Source organism: Schistocerca gregaria, chromosome 2 (genome assembly GCF_023897955.1).
Source record: "Schistocerca gregaria isolate iqSchGreg1 chromosome 2, iqSchGreg1.2, whole genome shotgun sequence".
Classification (NCBI taxonomy): domain Eukaryota; kingdom Metazoa; phylum Arthropoda; class Insecta; order Orthoptera; family Acrididae; genus Schistocerca; species Schistocerca gregaria.
Genome location: NC_064921.1, coordinates 1,003,995,652 through 1,004,018,253, shown reverse-complemented (window position 1 = coordinate 1,004,018,253; position 22,602 = coordinate 1,003,995,652). Strand labels below are relative to the sequence as shown.

General features: G+C 43.1%; 1 non-coding gene across 1 annotated transcript; it reads left to right on the top strand.

Annotated features, from left to right (window-relative positions):
- Positions 1–6,529: 6,529 nt before the first annotated feature.
- Positions 6,530–6,604, top strand: Trnas-uga (transfer RNA serine (anticodon UGA)). The gene has a single exon. It is a non-coding gene; the product is annotated as a tRNA-Ser (tRNA).
- Positions 6,605–22,602: the final 15,998 nt, after the last annotated feature.

The window sequence follows — 22,602 nt, the reverse complement described above, 5'->3', positions numbered from 1 at the left end:
TGTACTAAATGTACCCGTACATAAGAAAACAGTACTGCACTTACTGTTCTGTTCACTTACGTTGCCCATAGATGAGTAGCATTTCTACCTTCTCTTCGTTGGTGTACAATTTACTCGCACAACTAGTTAACTGACGATGGTTGACGGAATGACGGGTGTGCATTCTACTTATGTTTACATTTATCCTCTGTCAACGTCAGCACGTGGATTTGTTCCATTACCCCAAGTACCTGCACTAAGCACTGGGAGCGTTAACATGAATTTTGTGTTATCTAATTAATAACGTTGTGTTTCACTGAATGATACACGATGATACATTTTCGAATAGGTCTTTAGGAGAGGAAATCAATAACTTAACAAAAAAAAAAACCAGGGTGCCATTTAAAAAAGTCATTCCGCTGTTCATATCTTTGTAAAAAAACAAAGCCACAACGAAGGCAATCATGCTGATTGATACTTCCTGACTGATTACAACTGTGTGCTGGACCGAGATTCGAACTCGGGACCTTTGCCTTTCGCGGGCAAGTGCTCTACCAACTGAGCTACCCAAGAAAGACTCACGCCCCCTCGTCACAGCTTTACTTCCGCCAGTTCCTCGCTTCCTACCTTCCAAACTTTACAGATGCTCTCCTGCGAAATTTGCAGAACTAGCACTCCTGAAAGAAAGGATATTATGGAGACATGGCTTAGCCACAGCCTGGGGGATGTTTCCAGAATGAGATTTTCACTCTGCAGCGGAGTGTGCGCTGATATGAAACATCCTGGCAGATTAAAACTGTGTGCCGGACCGAGACTCGAACTCGGGACCTTTGCCTTTCGCAGGCACGTGCTCTACCAACTGAGCTACCTAAGCACGACTCACGCCCCGTACTGGCAGAAGTAAAGCTGTGAGGACGGGGCGTGAGTCGTGCTTGGGTAGCTCAGTTGGTAGAGCACTTGCACGCGAAAGGCAAAGGTCCCGAGTTCGAGTCTCGGTCCGGCACACAGTTTTAACCTGCTAGGAAGCGCACTTCCGCTGCAGAATGAAAATCTCATTCTGGATGCTGATGGATGTCCCCTGGCGGCTAAATACCATTTGCTTGAAACATTTTGTAATTTGCATCTGGACAAACAGTTATTTATGGTGGTCAAGATAAATGGGACACCTGTATACTGTGCAAAAGTATTAACTACCATTTTCGCTTCCCATTTTTCGCCATTACTAATAAAGGGACGAAATTATCGTAAAAACAAATACTTAGATGCCTTTGTCACATATGTTTCACAACATTTAACAGAAGTCTTCATTTCCACACCCTGTGCCATCAGATGGCTAAGAAACTGATGTCTGTTTTATCACAATAACAACTTCACATCTTTGAAAAGCTTAGTATCCTGTGAAGTATGCAGTTCAAGGGCGAGAATCCTGCAATCGCAGACGAAAGCGAACGTCATCTTACTCAAGGTAAGTAGCCAAGAGGAATTATGCTGTGGGTGCCGTGCGGTTCACAAGTCGTAGGTCGTTCCTAGTTTCGTAACAATTTGAAAGACCGGTTACTGCCTGCAGTCAGAACGGGTTCTGGCTGCCGCCACGTGCTGCACGGCGATGCAAGGATCCAGTCAGGCGAAAATATGTCCATGCTCGGTAATAGAGGAGATCGAGGTATAAAAACCCATCTTGCGACCGTGGTATCGAGTGTTAATGCTGTTATAATGGCTCTTATTCATGGATATTGTAAAAACCTATCCCCTCTTAGCATCGTTTGCCTTCAGTCCAAAGTGAGAAAAACTGTTGTTACGATAGAGAACTGGTTTCATCTGATTAATTATCTTTACTCAGAGAGTCGTCACGGAAGTCACGATAATTCAGGAAGCACCTTGTAGGTACTAATTTTATTATGCTCTCATGGGAGTGCTAGGCTATTGCACATAAATACCGAATTCGGTAACAGGCTTTACTACTGAAACTTCAAAAAAATTGGATCTTGCAGCAGGGAATTGTACCTAAATTGCAACTAAAAAGTTTTCATGGTTTTGTATGTTGTCCGGAGTCCTGCTCACATTACTGGATATGTCACTGTATTGTGTTTCAAAACGGCCGATTCATCGTTTTTTAGTCAGTGATCAAGCCAGCCACGAATATCTCTGTTATATTCATCATTCTGTTTTGCAGCTTCTTATATTGACCGTGTTTGCAGTTAAAATTGTTGGATGTGAGGTCCGCCAGTTATGCAAAACACCTTTTTTTTTTCTCAGTACCCAATCATGTTTCGGCACCACTGTGCCATCATCAGTGGTTTTTCGTTTTTTATTTATTCTGCAATGTGAACATTTTTGTTTAATGATTATATAATTATGTGCATCTTTAGTTCAAACAACAGATCGTTTCGTTTAAAAATACCTTTACATTTAGTGTGCATGAATTTTCTGGATCACTTGTGTGTTAATTACTACAGGTAGCTTGTCATCTGCAACCAAACGATGTTTATGAGAAAGTTTGTGGAAAATACTTGTTATAGTTACGTGTGCATCACAACTCCTCACCATGATGCGCAGAATGGAAGTGCTTGCCACACGAAAACGTAAGTAAAAACGAATATAGACGCGAGAACATCGTGACAAACTAAATTACATTCCAGAAGTAGGTTAACGCCCAGCAAAAAACTTTCTGATCAACATCGTTTGGTTGCAGATGACAAGCTGCCTGTAGTAATTAACACACAAGTGATCCAGAAAATTAATGCACACCGAATGTAAAGGTATTTACAAAAAGAAACGATCTATTGTTTGAACTAAAGATGCACATAATTTTATAATCATTTAACAAAAATATTCACATGGTACAATAACTAAAAAACGAAAACCCAATGACGATGGCACAGTGGTGACGAAACATGTTTGGGTACTGAGAAGAAACGGTGTTTTGCATAACTGGCGGACCTCACATCCAACAATCTCTATTACAGTTTACAGTTTTTCTGCTGTTCATTTCTCTTCTAATACGTACATTTTCACTAAGACTCTGCATTTTTAACGCCAAAGAATGAAACTGATGATCAACTGTTCCCTTTCCCTATTTTTATTAGTGACAGTCATCCACATGTGGGCTACCAGGGAATAACCTATTGCAATTTTACGATATTGCAGAGTCTCTCTTGATGGAAATACGATGCAAAGTTCCTGCGGACACGCACGTTTGTCCGTAGGAACAGGCACTGCCGCTACTAGAGCCATTATGAAAAACACGAAATTTATCACAGCTGAGAATATGGCAACTATCAGCTACATAATGGAATGACGAAAATGAAAACTTGTGTCGTACCGGGACTCAGAACCGGATTTCTCGCTTATCGTAAGCGGTTGCCTTACAATTAGGCTATCTAAGCAAGACTGACAGACAGACCCAAATTTTCACATGTCGTCAGTCATATGTCTACAACCTATACTTGTGCGTCAATTACGTGAATTCCCGTACAGAGGAGACATTTTAATTGAAAGCCACTGGCCGAGTGCCGGCGAATAAATACATGCGTGCATGTTCGAAGCAACTGTGCATCGTTTTTCTGAACAACACGGGCACCACAATATCGTATGTAACCGTCGACACAGGGCAAGCGACTGTCAATTAAAATATTATTCATAGTGGATGTACGCGTGCATGTTGTAGACACGTGGTTGACCAGATGTGGGAAATTGGGTCTGACTGCCTCTCGTGCTCGGATAGCCTAGCGGTGATGTAAGCGCTCGCGATAAGCGAGAAATCCGGGTTCGAATCCCGGCCCGGCACAAATTCCCTTTGGCGTCATTCCATTATACAACTGATGGTTATCCATATTTGCAACTACGAATACATTTCATGTTTAGCAGCTTTTTCCGCTAAATATCATTTTATTTTGTATCGTGTGGCGTGGCTACGTCATAGTTTTATTAAAGTGCGAGGAAAGCACGTGGATGTAAATTTAGACGCGCACGCTCCTAAACGCGATTTTTTCGCTGTCGATTTTAATGTATTTCTAAGCAAATGCCGTCTGTGTTACCATAACCTTCCAGGTCTCTGTGTCTATGATTCGTTGTCCCAAGGAGACTGCTTACGGGGAAAGACTTTGTTCGTCTCACTCAACTTTTAGATTATATGCTGTGCTGATGACCATACCGTTAAAGGCCCTGAAGTCAGTCTCATCGTCATCAAAATCTACATCAAATATTTTACCTCTTGCAGAACATTGACTGTGCTATACATTGATAACAAATCAAAGGTGTGTACTGAACCGCGTACCGAACAGGAACACATGTGAGGTGTCAGACTGAAGTTTAGAGGTGAGCTGGGGTGCTGCAATTGGAAGAAGATTGTGCGCGTAAGGGAGTGCCCGGACTTGCGTACTGCTGCAGCACAAAGAATGGACCTGTTACGAATTCTGTTACTTCTTCTTCCGCTAAATATGCACTATTAGATGCTATGCCTGTCTGACAACGACTTGCTACCGAAGTGAAGGCAATTCATGGAATGTTTTTTGTGTACGCGTATGTCATACCAGAAAAATATGAAAACCATGTGGCAAAAGCGGCAGTCGATTTTTGAGAGATGTGTTGAATGGTGTAGCTCTGAATGTGTCTTATAATGAAAGGTGAAGAAATTTTAAATTTTTGATCGTATTGCAAGAAACTTGCATTTTCGAGAAACAGAAACTGAAGTTCTCCACGCAACCTGCCTATGTATTAATAATATCGGTTGTATGGGTCGAAACAGAAACTGAAGTTCTCCACGCAACCGTGACAGTAGAGCGGGACATGGGGAGGCTGAACCGAAGATGGTGGTGGATCCCTAAGTTCCATTCGTGCCAGTGTGTCGGCGCTGAAAGTTACTCTCAGCACACTCGATGTTGTCACGTGACCAGACCGCTAATCTCGTGGCTGGCTGTCATCAAATGCACACTTAGAAGTGCTCTCCTGCGAACACTGGACTTCGTCAGTCACCACTGCACAGGAGAGCTGCCTTCGAAGTCTGTCATTCCGGTCGAGAGTGACTCCAACCATTTCGTACCACCTCAGAAGCCAGAGATTCTTCTCCTTCCGCGTCCGAAGATCAAGTCTCTGTTTTTTAGAAGTTAGAACGAAGACTGTTTGCATTTCATGCCTACACAATTTCGACTACCATTCCTTCAAAAGTCGCATGTTCTCCGCCAATGGCGTAACTGCTTTTTGTTAAAAAAAAAAAAGCCCCATCAGAAACTGGCAAAAATAGCAAATGCAGTAAGCTCGCTTTCTGCCCCTCTGTTCACGAGAGAATCAACTAAAACGCTACTTCAGATTGGCGTCGCACTGAAGCCACCATTAAACGTGCTTGGTATTAGTTTTTCATGCAGTTTCCCCTAGGATTGGGAAAATAATTAAGAGAGAGAAAGCAAGTTGGTTCCCTAGTGACAGCCTGCCGGCCATCTGCAAGCTACAATTTTTTAGAGTCTATTTCCATGTATTTTAAGATAGCTAAGAGAAATCTATCTCACAGGATGTTTCTTTGACGCAGACCGGAGTGCCGCCCCCTTCTTCACCGAATTTCTCGCTCCAGACCTAAATATTTATGGCACCTTTCTCTTACAGAACAAGGGCAAAAAAAAGGGGGAAAAGAAACCCCTTGTGTGATAGGGTACGAGTCACTGACTTCGACCTGTTGGCGCCGTTGGGCCTCAGTGTCCGGTACCCCACTTCCACGCAGACGATGGGTGTGACCCCAGCTGCTTTTACCTTTCTGAGCCACCGCCAATCCCCAGAACACCTAGTCCCTTATCTACGGCGTTCCTTTTCTCTTGTCTTTCACTCTGAGCGTCCTGTTCCATAAACTGTAGCAGGCAACAGCTTGAAAGTTCTTCCAAAGAAATAGTTGTGGCAGTATGCGCTAGGTTAACTGTAGTACAGTAAAGAAAAGGAAATGTAATCGCGCCTTACATTCACTGTTAGATTTATCCAACACTGAAACATGTCTTCGCGCGATGTATATAGGTTCAATTGCATAAAATCGAATAAGCATACTTAGAAGAATGAAAAGTGACCAGCCTAAAAGACTTGACCGCTTTCGGTATACCCATTCCTATTCTCTTCGTTACGCAGGTATTTCTGTGTCATATGAGATGAATGCCAGGATAGAATGACTGGCTATCGACGAGACAGGTAGTTCCACAGACTAACAATCATTTCTCTTAAATTTTCGTAGATACTGAAAGTGAGGAAAAGATGCCTAAATAAGCATAGTAATTGTAAAGAAAATAGCTTTAGAGTTACAAACTACCTAACCTACATTATAAATGCTACAAGCACTGAAGATAAGACATCGTCAGACTATAACACGATGCTGATTATATTAAGTTAAATGGAAATTATGAGTTTCCTGGAACATGTGGAAGTAAAACTGTGTAGGATAGGCTAAGTCGGTGTGGAGGAGTGGAGGACTAAAGAAGTCACTCTACCAAAGGTTCGCAGGAGAGCTTCTGTAAAGTTTGGAAGGTAGGAGACGAGATACTGGCAGAAGTAAAGCTGTGAGACCGGGCGTGAGTCGTGCTTCGGTAGCTCAGTTGGTAGAGCACTTGCCCGTGAAAGGCAAAGGACCCGAGTTCGAGTCTCGGTCGGGCACACAGTTTTAATCTGCCAGGAAGTTTCATATCAGCGCACACTTCGCTGCAGAGTGAAAATTCATTCTGGAACTACAGAGTCCTGTGTATCGCTAACACAGGAATCGTGAAGACAGATTAATTACAGCACGTACGCATTTAAACAACCGTTCTTCCCGTGCTCTATAAATGAATGGAACGGAAGGAAACCCTAATAATTGGTACAATAGGACATACTCTCTGCCGTGTACTTCACAATGGTTTGCAGAGTATAGATGCAAATATAGATGTAGAACAACGTGTCGGGGTTGCATATAATGAAAATATACGCAAAATACTCTGAAACTCTTTACGTTCTGTATACTGAATAGATTTAATAGCTGCCTCGTGTGTGTCAAAAATGTCATCGTTGCACACATGCGAACATCGATCCAAATGTTAATAGTGGCCTCCAGCCAGCCTATACCAAAACGAAGACGACAGGGGAAAAGTATTACCGCCTACTGCATCGTGCATCAGACAGGAGGATGTAACAGCCTCAATTTACCGCTAGCGGATCTGCGATATCTTCGCCGCCATCAGCGCCGACATCGCCATCCATGCACGGTTATTAAAACATTGAAAGTTTATTTAAAAATCATTATTATTAGTTTCAAACAATGGAAGTTCCAGGCAGGAATATAAAAAAATGTAGGAAGAAAGAGATACGCGTCAAGTTGTAGACAGGTACAATTAAAAGACATTCACATTATTAGTTTTACTGATAATGTCTATTTATTGATTTTGCATTGGCAGTTGCTTTGCTTGGATTGTCTGAGAGGTTGTTTAAGAAGTTTCGAAAAATGAACTGAAACCGAAGTTAATCTGACTGCGTGATTCCCGAGTAAGTGTACTGAATCGCCTAATAAAGAAAACCAGGATGTGCCTAAGTTCCCTTGAAACATCGTAACGCTCTGTTTCATACTACTTTACTTCTCTGATATCAAATCTGTCAAAACTTATCTGATTTCTGGTCTTAAGAAACGAATTAATAGAAAACTGCACCAAATAGGTGCTTATAATTACTAATATATATTCATGACAGAGTGTTTCGGCATTTATCGCCATTGTCAAGTCATTGTCATGGTACTCGTACGTCGTCGGCGAACTTTCTTATAACGGTCACTGTTTTGTTAACATGATGAATGACATAAATATATTGAAAATAAAACTTTAGTTATGGTGTGCCAGTAGTTTGACAACACCAGTTTTGACGTTGCATCAGTCTGGACGTACTTGACAGTGGCGATAAATGCCGAAAAGCCAGTAATTATAAGCAGCTATTTGGTGCATCTTTCAGATAATCATGTCATTATCAGACATAGACTATGCTGATGTCCCTAAAGAAGGGAAATTATAAGAAACGAAGTTCCTTGAAATCGGAAATGTAGCTTTTTACTTTTTCTCTTTCGGCTTACCTGTTGCAATGAATAACACACGGACAATTGCTCTCTGGAAACTGCTGCTGTTGCTACTGAAAGTTAATAATAGATTACAAAAGTTCGCATGAATTGTGTTGATCTTTCCTGAATTGTCACTGATATTACCTAATTACGGCCAAGGGGAAAATTCTGTGTTGGATACTAAATTTTTATAATGCTGTGCAGGTGGCAGCTGGCGCGAAATTAAAGGAAAGAAAACTAATTATTACCTTATTATGAATTCCTCATCAAATCAGTCAAAGAATATTTCTCTCTTGCAGTAAAGATATCAGAAACCATATTATAAAATCAATTTCCTTGAATAAGGTTCATTATATCACGGTTTCCTCGCTGTTTCTCGACCATGAATCGCTTCCCGATTATTTGATCCGGACGAAGGTTATTTAAAATCTGGCGAATGGCGGACGCAGAGTTATTAGAGCGGATGTGCAGAGTCGCAGATGAATTGCATGCTGTCAGAAAAACAAAATAAGCGCGACTGCCATCGGTCTATCCTAGTTGTAAGGGATGCTGATACTGAACAAATATCGACACCTCTTTCAGCTTTTAATAAAAATACGAAAAGCAGGTTAATTCACTTACACGTAATTATTTTTCTTTTTTGTGAGAAGTCTAATTCAGTTCTTGTTTTCTCTGAATAAACGTAGCTTTCTAGCGAGTGGATTCAGAATTTTCTGTTGTCATTGTTTGTCATATTATTAGTCATCTACGATTCATTACCTTTCATTGTTTTTGGTAGCTGTTGCGTGAATCTTAATGTATATTTTGGAGCATGTATTTCGATGTGTGAGTGTGCAGTGGTTACATTACGTAGTTTTAAATGTTTAAATGCTGTATGTGGTAAATTGCGTGATCTGCTTTGTCCGCCGTTAGTTTCTGGGCTCCAGCCAGTAGGAATAAAGCAGGTGCAAGGTATTTGACAGTGGGAACTTTGAAACTGACAGTTGTACGACTAGAACAATTATGGTTACATTCTGGAACCCAACTTGTTACAGCCAAAAACATGAGTGCCCGTTTGTTTTTGTAGACACCTTTGAGCGATACTAAAATGTGTTGCACATTTTTTTGAGATTTATCTTCTTGGAGTTTTGCTTATTTAATTAGAACGTAACCTTTACGGTAATTCTGGTAGTGAAATGAGTTCATCTGAATCTTTATTCACTAAATATTACTTTATTGCGTTTTCGGCCAGCTTTAGTCATCCGTCTGTTCGTCAAGGCCAGTCGGACCGTCGTTTGACACTCGTGATGTACTCTTTCTGGAAGGACACGCCCTTCCTCTTTTTGCCATACAGTCTTTCTCAGTGCATCTCGTCACTGCTAGTTCTGCAGCCATGACGCTATTGCCAACTGTTTGTGCCATCTGTGGTATGATGTTCACATGTCATTCATGCCAATTTTTCGACCATCCTCAGAGTCCAACAGACGGCGATACTGCACTTGGAGGTCTCTGGGCTGTGTTGCAGTCTCCCCCTGAAACGTCCAGTACACTTAGAAACCCTCATAGGCCATCATATTTCACAACAAACTTCACTGTAAGAATGGCGTTTTCTGTAATGAAAAATACTAAAAATAAGTTTGCATAAGGGCATACAGTATGTGAACAAAAGAATTCGGACACCTGGCGCTCTCCATCCGTAATGCTGGAATTCAGTATGGTGTTGGCCCACCTTGGATGACAGCTTTCACTCATGCAGGCATACGTTCAATCAGGTGCTGGAAGGATTCTTGGGGAATGGCAGCCCATTCTTTACGGAGTGCTGCACTGAGGAGAGGCATCAATGTCGGTCGGTGAGGCCTGCCACGATGTCGGCGTTCCAAAACATCCCAGAGGTGTTCTATAGGATTCAGGCCTGGTCTCTGTGCAGGCCAGTCCTTACAGGGATGTTGTTGTCGTGAAACCACTCCGCCAGAGGCCGCGCATTACGAAAAGGTGCTCCATCGTGTTGCAATATGCAATCGCCTTCTCCGAATTGCTCTTCAACAGAGGAAAGCAAGAAGTTGCTTAAAACATCAATGTAGGCCTGCGCTGTGATAGTGCCACGCAAAACAAGAGGTGCAAGACCCCCCCCCCTCCCCCATGAAAAACACGATTACACCATAAAACCTCCGCCTCGGCACTACACACGCTGGCAGATGACGGTCACCGGGCATTCGCCGTACCCACACCCTGCCATCGGATCGCCACATTGTGTACCGTGATTCGCCACTCCACGCGACGTTTCTCCACTATTCAGTCGTCCAATACTTACGCTCCTTACACCAAGCGAGGCGTCGTTTGGCATTTACCGGCGTGATGTATGGCTTATGAGCAGCCGCTCGACCATGAAATCCAAGTTTTCTCACCTCCCGCCTAACTGTCGCAGTGGATCCCGATGCAGTGTGGAATTCCTGTGTGATGGTCTGGATAGATAAGATATCTGCCTGTTACACATCACCACCCCCTTCAACTGTCGACCGTCTCTGTCAGACAACAGACGAGGTCGGCCTGTTCGCTTTTGTGCTGTACGCGTCCCTTCACGTTTCCGCTTCACTAACACATCGGAAACAGTGGACCAAGTGATGGTTAGGTGTGTGGAAATCTCGCTTACAGATGTATCACACAAGTGACACCCAATCATCTGACCACGTTCGAAGTCGGTGAGCTCTGCGGAGCGCCCTATTCTGCTCTCTTACGGTGTCTAATGACTACTGAGGTCGCTGATATGGAGTACCTGGTAATAGGTGGCAGCAAAATGCACGTAATATAAAAAACGTATGTGTTTGGGGATGTGCCGGATACTTTTGATCACGTAGTGTATATCTTGTTTAAATTTCAAATACGAGTGGTAATCAGTAGGTGCAGCTTACCGTAGGCCACGGTTTAATTCGTTTATAATATTCACTAGATAGCCCCTAGAAATTTACTGTAGGTCACTGTCTTATTCTTTAGTATTCACTAAGTAGCCCCTAACAGGAAAATAAGCACCAGATCTCGCTTCTACCATAAATTTTTATTTTCATTATTGAGTGTCCTTTCTGCCACCTATCTTACGCAGTTCTCTCCAGCAGTCGCATTAGATTTTCAGAATACCGAGCTGGTTGGAAACGCATGCCCATATTGCTCCAACCGTTCTCAGTTAGGGAGAGATCCGGTGACCTTGCTAACCAAGGTGGGGTTTGGCAAGCACGGAGACAAGCAGTAGAAACTCATGGCTTGTGCCGGCGGGCATTATCTTGCTGAAATGTACTTGCCATGAAGAGCAGCAGAACGGGGCGTAGAATCTATTGGACGTACCGCTATGATGACAACCATAAGAGTCCCACTATTGAAAAAGTGGCACCCCAGACCATCATTCCTGGTTGTCGGGCCGTTTAGTGGCCGACAGTCATGTCGGTACCTCAGTGCTGTCGAGGGTGTCTCGAGACACGTCTTTGGCCTGGAATCTCATTGACTGGAGTAGAATTGTCTTCAGTGGCGGCCCCGCTTCGAGATGAACCACGATAACCAGCGAAGAAGTGTCTGGAGGCGCCTCACACAAGCATGGGATACCAACCTAACTGTCGCTCCCCATACGGCCTGGCGACCAGGAGTTATGGTCTGGGATGCCATTTTTTTCAATAGTGGGACTCCTTTGGTTGTCATCCGAGGCACCCTTAAAATACAACGGTGCGCTGACAATATTCTGCGCCCCGTTTTGTCGCTCTTTATGGCAAGCCAGTCTGGGCTTACATTTCAGCAAGATACGGCTAGCCGCACGCGGAGTGAGTTTCTACTGCTTGCCTTCGTGTTTGCCAAACCCTTCCTTGATCAGCAAGGTTGCCGGATCTCCCTCCAACTGAGAACGTTTCAAGGAATACCACAGGGGCCTTCCAACTAGCTCCATACTTAACAATCATATGCACCCGCACGCTTGACGAAAGATCCGTGCCCAAAGACTGGAAAGTTAGACAGGTCACATCAATTTTCAAGAAGGGTAGTTGCAGTAATCCACTAAATTACTGGCCCATATCAGTATGGTCGATATGCAGCAGGACTTTGGAACGTATATACTGTTCGAAAATTATGAATTACCTCAAAGGGAACGGTCTGTTGAACAGAGTCAACACGTATTTAGAAATCATCGTTCCTGTGGAACACAACAAGCTGTTTAAACACGCGAAGTGTTGAGTGCTATTGACAAGGGAATTCAAATTTATTCCGTGTTTCTGGATTTCCAAAAGGCTTTTGACGCTGTGCCACGCAAGCGGGTTGTACTCAAATTTGGTGCTTATGGAACAGCGTCTCAGTTATGTGACTGGATTCGTAATTCCCTATCAGAGGGATCACAGTTCGTAGTAACTAACGGAAAGTCATCGACTAAAACAGAGGTGATTTTTGGCTTTTCTCAAGCTTTATAGGCCCTCTGCTGTTCCTTATCTACATATATGATTTAGGAGCCAAGCAGCCCTCTTAGGTTGTTTGCGGATGATGCTCTTGTTTATTGCCTAGTGAATTCATCAGACGATCAAAACAAATTGCGAAACGATTTAGAAAAGATATCCGAATGGTGCGAAAGTTGGCAATTGACACCAAATAATGAAAAGTGTGAAGTCATCTACACGAGAGCTAAAAGGGATCCGTTAATTTCGGTTGCAGGATAAGAAACCCAATTATAAAGGCTGTAAAATATCTAAATACTTAGGGATCACAATCACGAACCATTTAAATTGGGGCCGGCCACGGTGGCCGGGCGTTTCTAGCCGCTTCAGTCTGGAACCGCGCGACCGCTACGGTCGCAGGTTCGAATCCTGCCTCGGGCATGAATGTGTGTGATGTCCTTAGGTTAGTTAGGTTTAAGTAATTCTAAGTTATAGGGGACTGACGACCTCAGAAGCTAAGTCCCATAGTGCTGAGAGCTATTTGAACCATTTAAATTGGAAAGAAGACATAGAAAATGTTGTGGAAAAGGCGAACCAACGATTGCGTTTTATTGGCAGAATACTTAGAAGATGCAGTAGATCTACTAAAGAGACTGCTTACACTATGCTCGTCCGTCCTCTTTTGGAGTACTGGTGCGCGGTCTTGGGTCCTTATCAGATGGGATTAACGGAGTATCTCGAGAAAGTTCACCGAATAGCAGCACGTTTTGTATATCGCGAAATAGGGGGGGGGGGGGGGGGGGGGGAGTGTCACGGAGATGATACACGATTTGGGAAGGTTACCGTGAAACCAAAGGTGTTTATCGTTGCGGCGGAATCTTCTCACGAAATTTCAATTATCACCTCTCTACTCCGAATGTGATAATATTTTGTTGACGCCGATCTACATAGCGATAGAGGATCATCATAATAAAATAAGGGAAATCAGAGCTCCTACTTAAAGATATAGGTGTTCATTTTTTCTTCGCGCTGTTCGAGAGTGGAATAGTAGAGAATTATTGTGAAGGTGGTTCGATGAACCCTCTGCCAGGCACTTAAGTGTGATTCGCAGAGTATCCGTGTAGATGTAGATGTAGATCTAACGCAAGAATTGGATAGAATTTCGGAGGATTTCCCTGAGGAGGATTCCGACAACTCTACCGTCAATGCCAAGCCGAATACTGCTTGCATAAGTTATTAACTTGTTCATTTTGTGAAACGCTTTATCTAAATTTCCAGTTTTTCTGAAACTGTCTGCACATGTACATCATATTTACCAGTTTCCATCCCATTCGGATAACTCCTTCGTGGTGGGTCTTTTTTTTTTGGTTTTTTTGTGTGTCCTTAAATGAGATAGTATAACCGATGTAGTTTTGAGTGGAAGAGAAAACACAGGTTACCTACGAAGATGATACCCCAAGACACTAAGAACAAACTCCTTGCATTAATGTGTTGTTTGATTCTCATTCTTCTGACTGTTTTGACGTGATCCACTACGAATTACTCTCTTGCGCCAACCTTTTCATCTCAGAGTAGCACTTGCAATCTACGTCCTGAATTATCTGCTGGATATATTCCAGTCTCTGTCTACCTCTACAATTTTTACCCTCTACAGCTCCCTTTAGTACCATTGAGGTTATTCCCTGATGTTTTAACACACGTTCTATCACCCTGTTCCTCACTCTTGTCAGTGTTTCACATACATTTCTTTCCTCGTCGATTCTCCGGAGAACCTCCTTTTTCCTTACCTTATTAGTCCACCTAATTTTCAACATTCTTCTCTAACATCACATCTCAAATGCTTCGATTCTCTTCCGTTCCGCTTTTCCCGCAGTCCATGTTTCACTTTGCCAGAAATGTCTTCTCAAATTCAGTTCTATGTTTGCTACTAGTAGACTTTTCTTGGCCAGGAATGCCCTTTTTGGGTGTGCTAGTCTGCTTTTTATATCCTCTTTGCTCCATCCGTCATGGGTTCTTTTGCTGCCTAGGTAGAAGAATTCCTTAACTACATCTACTTTGTGATCACCAGTTTTAATATCAAGTTCCTCGCTGTTCTCATTTCTGCTACTAGTCATTACTTTCACCTTTCTTCGATTTACTCTCAATTCTTTACAAATTGGACTATTCATTCCATTCAGCAGATTCTGTAATTCTTCTTCACTTTCGCTGAGGACAGAAATGTCATCAGCAAATCTTATCATTGATATTCTTTCACGTTCAATTTTAATTCCACTCTTGAACCTTTTCTTTTATTTCAGTCATTGTCTTTCGATGTATAGATTGAACAGTAGGGACGAAATATTACATCCCTGTTTTACACCCTTTTTAATCCGTATCTCGTTTTTGGTATTCCATTCTTATTGTTCCCTCTTGGTTCCTGTACATATTGTATATCACCCGTTTTTCCCTATAGCTTACTCTTATTTTTCTCAGGTTTTCGAACATCTTGCACCACTTGACATCGTCGAACGCTTTTTTCAGGTCTTCAGCAACTTGTATTTCTGTAGTCTTGAATTTTCCTGAACATTTTTGTATTTCCTTTTTTCGTCGATCAACTGAAGTATTTCTTGTTTTATACATATCTTCACAGTTATCTACCTAGTACCTATGTTTTTCTTTCCAATTTCTGGGATTGCCGTTTTTAGAGAGATGAATTCCTTTTCTACTTAACTGCCTACGGGACTTATTCATTATCGCAATAGCTGCAGCCTCAGAGAACTTCAAATGTATCTCTTCATTCCTTAGTTGTTCTGTATTCCTTTTCTTTACACAATGTGTCTTCCTGATCAGACTCTTAAACTTCAGCCTACTCTTCATCATTATTAAATTGAGATCTGAGTCTATATCTGCTTCTGGCTATGCCTTAAAATCCAATATCTGATTTCAAAATCTCTGCCCAACATGATAATCTAATTGAAATCTTCCCGTAACTCCCAGCCTTTTCCAAGTACACCTCCTCCTCTTGCGATTCTTGAAGAGAATATTCCCTAGTACTAGCTGAAATTTATTGCTGAACTCAGGTAGTGTTTCCACTCTCTCATTGCTACTACCAAGCAAGCCCATATTCTCCAGCAAACCTTTTTTCTATTTCTTCCCCTACAACAGCATTCGAATCCCCATTGACTATTATACACTCCTGGAAATTGAAATAAGAACACCGTGAATTCATTGTCCCAGGAAGGGGAAACTTTATTGACACATTCCTGGGGTCAGATACATCACATGATCACACTGACAGAACCACAGGCACATAGACACAGGCAACAGAGCATGCACAATGTCGGCACTAGTACAGTGTATATCCACCTTTCGCAGCAATGCAGGCTGCTGTTCTCCCATGGAGACGATCGTAGAGATGCTGGATGTAGTCCTGTGGAACGGCTTGCCATGCCATTTCCACCTGGCGCCTCAGTTGGACCAGCGTTCGTGCTGGACGTGCAGACCGCGTGAGACGACACTTCATCCAGTCCCAAACATGCTCAATGGGGGACAGATCTGGAGATCTTGCTGGTCAGGGTAGTTGACTTACACCTGCTAGAGCACATTGGGTGGCACGGGATACATGCGGACGTGCATTGTCCTGTTGGAACAGCAAGTTCCCTTGCCGGTCTAGGAATGGTAGAACGATGGGTTCGATGACGGTTTGGATGTACCGTGCACTATTCAGTGTCCCCTCGACGATCACCTGAGGTGTACGGCCAGTGTAGGAGATCGCTCCCCACACCATGATGCCGGGTGTCGGCCCTGTGTGCCTCGGTCGTATGCAGTCCTGATTGTGGCGCTCACCTGCACGGCGCCAAACACGCATACGACCATCATTGGCACCAAGGCAGAAGCGACTCTCATCGCTGAAGACGACACGTCTCCATTCGTCCCTCCATTCACGCCTGTCGCCACACCACTGGAGGCGGGCTGCACGATGTTGGGGCGTGAGCGGAAGACGGCCTAACGGTGTGCGGGACCGTAGCCCAATTTCATGGAGACGGTTGCGAATGGTCCTCACCGATACCCCAGGAGCAACAGTGTCCCTAATTTGCTGGGAAGTGGCGGTGCGGTCCCCTACGGCATTGCGTAGGATCCTACGGTCTTGGCGTGCATCCGTGCGTCGCTGCGGTCCGGTCGCAGGTCGACGGGCACGTGCACCTTCCGCCGACCACTGGCGACAACATCGATGTACTGTGGAGACCTCACGCCCCACGTGTTGAGCAGTTCGGCGGTACGTCCACCCGGCCTCCCGCATGCCCACTATACGCCCTCGCTCAAAGTCCGTCAACTGCACATACGGTTCAGGTCCACGCTGTCGCGGCATGCTACCAGTGTTCAAGACTGCGATGGAGCTCCATATGCCACGGCAAACTGGCTGACACTGACGGCGGCGGTGCACAAATGCTGCGCAGCTAGCGCCATTCGACGGCCAACACCGCGGTTCCTGGTGTGTCCGCTGTGCCGTGCGGGTGATCATTGCTTGTACAGCCCTCTCGCAGCGTCCGGAGCAAGAATGGTGGGTCTGACACACCGGTGTCAATGTGTTCTTTTTTCCATTTCCAGGAGTGTATTTTCATCTGCTTTTAAGTACTGAGTTACCCGTTACGTATCCCCATATAATTTCTCTATCTCTTCATCTTGTTCTTCGGACGTCGGCATGTATACCTGAACTCTTGTTGTCGGTGTTGGTTTGCTGTCGATTTCGATTAGAACCCTACCACTGAACTGTTCGCTGTAGCTGACGCTCTACCCTATCTCCCTTTCCATAACGAATGCTACTCCCGTTATACCATTTTCTGCACGCAGTTTATATTATCCAGTACTCGTCTGATCAGGAATCCTTGTCTTCTTTCCACCTAGACCACGGGTGTCAATACTTCGCATGAATAAGGGACCACAAGTCGTGTCCTAGTGGTGTCCTAGTGCTCCGCTGGAGATAAGAAAGAGGAGGGACTGACGCTGCATATTTTGTGACCTTTCCAACCACGTTGTTACTGGTGCTAGACTCCAGAATAGGCCTCATGTGATGAAACACGTCTGTAGTCGGCCCGTCAATTGCTCAAAACATTTCTGCAAGTCGGTTCCTGCGAGGATGTACAGAATCTCTAACGTTATTTGCTTCCAACTGGCAGGAAGAGCAGGTCTGCACTGTAATAAACTGCTCGTCCACTGGCGTTGAGTCGATCGGCCTTGATGCAGGGCACAGTTCAAGGACGCAAAACAGCCTAGAATAATATTCCACGACAAACAATTCATTAGAAATGCAAGTACTTGTTTCTTTTGTGTCGAGACAGAGCAAGTGCTCAGCAACCTCAGCTGCATGAAGAAATGATAGGAGATAAATGCAACATCAGGATATTCGCCGTGCGATGTGGCATGCAGTATACCATTGACATGAGATGATTAGAGTGGAAACACTACATCGGTTCTGGTGAGAGAGAAGCTGTGATTGAGTCAAGAGTACAATAGCGACACTTTCCTGGAATGATTTTGAAGTGTGTCAACAAGACATTTCGCACAACGCTCTAAAACACAGACCACGAGAGCAGAAATTCGATGATTTAGCACTGTGTCACCTCAGTTTCTGCTTTATTCGGCGTATGTCGTGCAAGCTGTACAGTGATATAATTTTTACTACTGGTACAAGTCTCTAGTTACTACTAATAACAGCGTGAATGCTCCATTCAGTCAGTGAAGAAAATACACTACTGGCCATTAAAATTGCTATACCAACAAGTAATGCAGTCGCACGGTCGCATTTCGCTGAGTACCAGGCATGCTGCTACGACAACGTTTGTTGGGAACCACTGTATAGAGGATTGTCACACACAGTGACAAGCAGGTACTCTACTCGACCTTCTAATCTGACCACAGACTACAATGAAAGCCACACTGTCCGCTCGATCGTAAGGAACAGTACACCCTCCACCGCAGTGCTTTTTCTACGCCAAAGTGCTACAACACGTGCGGACCTTCTCGCGTCGACGGTTTGACGTTGTCTACTAAGGAGCAGACGTAGATTAATGGACTTTTTTCCTTTTATTTTCTTTACAAAGCTCATTTCATCGGCTTTCGTTGTCCACGAATTTCTATCACCTAAGACTAAAATACTGGAATGAGTGGTGTAAGTCATATCTACAGAACAGGAAACAAAAAGTTTCTTTATATGCTTCAAGTGATTCAGAGGAGTCTGCCACTTCATTTAACTGGGAGGAAATTACATTAGGCGTTCCTTAAGATTCGATCATGGGTCCCCTACTGTTCTTGATTATATGTGAATGACCTCCCTTCTTATGCGAAACAAGATGCTGAACTGACACTGTTTGATGATGATACAAGCATAATTATTAATCCAGTAAAAGAAAGTCCGATAAAAAATGATACAAATAAGGTCTTTGGAAAAGATTAATTGGTTTTCTGCCAATGGGCTTGCTCTGAACTTTGAAAAAAAACACAGTACATCCAGTTTTCTGCTGCAAAAAGTAAATTCCTTCAATAAACATAACACATCAAAAGACGTCAATAGCCAGGGTAGAGCGTACAAAGTTTTTGGGTGTACATATAGATGAGAATCTTAATTGGAAAATTCATATTTTGGATCTCCTAAAGCGACTAGGTTCGGCAACTTTTGCACTCAGAATAATTGCCAATTTTGAGGATGTAGAAATTAGTAAGCTAACATACTTTGCATAATTCCACTCTCTGATGTAATACGGAATAATATTCTAGGGGAACTCAACACTTAGTCAAAAGTTATTCACTGCTCAAAAGAAAGTAGCTAGAATAATGTGTGGAGCTCATGGTCGCACATCTTGTAGGCATCTGTTTTAGGTTAGGAATGGAATTCTTACAACTACTTCACAGGACATTTGCTCAGTAATGAAATTTTTTCTCAACAACATGGACCAGTTTAAAATCAACAGTGACATTCATGATAACAACAGCAGAAAAAAGAAAGACCTACGCTATCATTTAGTTAACCTATCTTTGGCACAGAAAGGGGTAAAACATGTTCCTCTAAAGCTTTTTGATAAATTACCAGATGAAATAAAATATCTGACAGACAGCAGTAATAGTTGCAAAAACAAATTGAAATCATACCTCCTTGACAACTCCTTATATACCATAGATGAATTCTTGAATATGAGTAAATAAATTTGGAGATGTAATTTATGCATTTTGTGCCAATTAAGGGAATGGGATAGATAATAGAAATTTTTAGGTGTAACACTACAATGTGAAAAAAAACTTGTTTCCTGTGCGCATTTCTTGTGCATTTGACACGTTCCACATCATAACGGTTTTTCCGTGCTATTGATCCATGCAACACGTAACTAACTAACTTCACCTGAAAACTGAGATGATTTTGGTAAGCAACGTACACACCTGTTGAGCTTAGACCTTACCGTGGTGACTACATTCTGGAAATCAGCTTTATGTTTCAGTACAGCAGACAAACGGCAAGTGTGATAATGTGGGAATTTAGGGCAAAATTGGAGACAATTTTCCGAATCGTCTCATACGGCTTGCCAGGAATTATAACAGCAAACTTCAGATGAGAGTGCTTCTATAGACTGAGGTATTCCGCCTGCTTCCAGCAACTTTAATTGCAATGTCCTGGCAAGGTAATATGTCGTACCATACAGTAACAACACGAAAGCGTTCTTCGAAGAATGACAAAAACCACTGTTTCCCTGATATGCACTATCGCCTGAGATCGTACCCATGGCTCCAATCAGGGACATGATTGGTCGCCAACTTGCTAGCTTCTTTCCTCCAGTACCCGTGTTTAGGATTTGTCTATTAACATTATAAACCAGAGGGAGAGGGGGGGGGGGGGAAGAGCGAATTCCCCAAGAAAATGTTGAGGACTTCCTTCATGCCATGCCCCATTTAGAAGTTCTGAATACAGAGCGCGTAGATTCAGGGCATGCTGGACTTTCAAAATTCAGATATCGTGTAGATAACTCTGTTACCTTAATCATTTTTGTTATTCATACATACACATGATACTACAAGGTCCATTTAATGACGTAATTCGGCTCTCATATACTGTTTATCTCTTGCAGGGGACTATGCCGGTCAGTGATAGACAGAATTCCCTATAAACACATGTCCAGAAACAAATACTTGTTGCGATATGGCTCATTTTGCTCGAATCGAGAACAGTCAGTTCTTGTTGGTGTAGGCTTTCTCCCTGTTGACGTCCACTGCTTATATCTTATGCCTCTGTACTTAGCCATCTGACTGTGATGTTGTCGTCGTACACAGAATGTGCAACTGTCTACTGTATCAGCAATCTCGTGAATATCGTTCTGAGCTTGTGCTGGCATTACAACAAACTTAGTCATTCCGTGAAGTCTGAACAACATAAACAGCGAAATAGGGTCCTACTATCCTACATGGGAAACTGCAGACATCCTGTTACGCTACGGTTTAGCCAAAGGCCTTAATCCAGCCATCTCTCATTTAGTCATATCCGAATGATATCTCCAACGCTGCATTTCATTTGAAAAAGAGAAAAAATGTTCAGCAGGTTGCCGTAACGACTTATAGAGAAAGGGGCATTTGAAAAAAGGACAAGGGATCGTCGTAGACGTCACACAGTTTGCACCTGAAGGGTGAGAGTAGCGACGGGTGGAAGATGATCCTGAAACAAGTGAGCGAAGAACTGGAGGTGCTGAAGGCTCAAACCATGTTCTTACATGCTCCATTTGGCCTAAGCAGTTACTTTACCAAAATCAGTTAAAGAGTGTGCGAGGTCTCAGGGCACAAGGCCACCTTACCACATTATAGTTCTGCCAACTGATTCTGTAGCCCCGCAGTCGAAAGCTTCCATTTCTTGTACACCCCTGTTGACATACACTCGGTGTGAGATAATGAATTATCACTGTATCTAGGAGTGGACAGATCTAATTTCTCAAGCGATTACGGAAACAAGGCATCAGATTTGCTTAAGTATCAATGTATGGGCTGAATAGGAGTTGCAGGTGATAGAAACATAGGGCTATATACTTTATTGGACAAATAAACAAAAGCTCTTTATCACCAATCTCTGCCCAACAAATTACCAGCGCTATTGGATAGAAACAACAACGGGGCACTACCCTATCCTTTACGCCTCGTCCGACGATTCTCTTTCTTCCTTTTCCTGGGCTTACCTCGTGCCTTCATGGAGTCGTCATGTTAATCTGGATTCGGCAACGTTAGTTTCAGTGGGTGGGCGGATACCCTACCTGTTACGACCCCTTCCCCCCTGCCCCCCCCCCTCTCCCCCAGGAAGGAATTTGTTAGTGAACCCTATCAGCCTGCACCTAGTGTTATTCTATGACAGTGTTCGAAGGTTTGACAACTGCACTCGTTACAGTAACGTGTGTGTCGTTCATGTGTTCCAACGCCAGGTGCAACCGATGCGTTGTTAAGAGTTTGTGGTTCTTCGAGAATGTGTAAGAAGGACGTGCAAGAATGAGTGGTAACGACAGCGAAAACCTCCTGGAGTTTCAGAACATATCTCAACAAGTAATTGACTCCCGAAATATGCCTACAGGTCTTTTTTCTAGTTTCGCCCAATAGTATCTCCTGTAAGAGAGGAAACTAATTAGGGAGTTATTCACAAGGCAGAAAGCAACCATGAAGCTAAAAATGATAAATGGTATGACAAACTTGTTTTTTGCTATACGTATGGGAGACTTGATAATGAATACACCAGAAGTAGGAAGCGCTAAGCACAGCAGGCTACAAGTCAACTGCGTCATATTTGCTAATGACATGATAGTGCTTGTAGATAAAACAACATCTCTTCAGAGAACACTGTCAAGAGTTGAAGAAGTATTGCAAGAGTGTGGAATGAAAATCAACGCAAATAGAAGTAAGGTAGTCAGAGTATATGACAAAGAAGAAAGTGAAAACAACAGAAGGCCAAGCTGAAAAGGTTGAGCAGAACAGACATTTGGGTAGACAACTCGGAAGTGGATAAGTGAAAGAGAAATAAGATCAAGAATTGCAACGGAAGAACAATCTTTTAACAGAAAGAAATACGTATTAGGCAGCAAATTGCAATTGAATTTAAGAAAATAATTGGTTAAATGTTTCTTCTGTAAGGCTGTGAAATCTGGATGGTGGAGAATAGTGAAATTACAATTAGTGGACAAAATGAAGAACAACGAAGCACTGGAA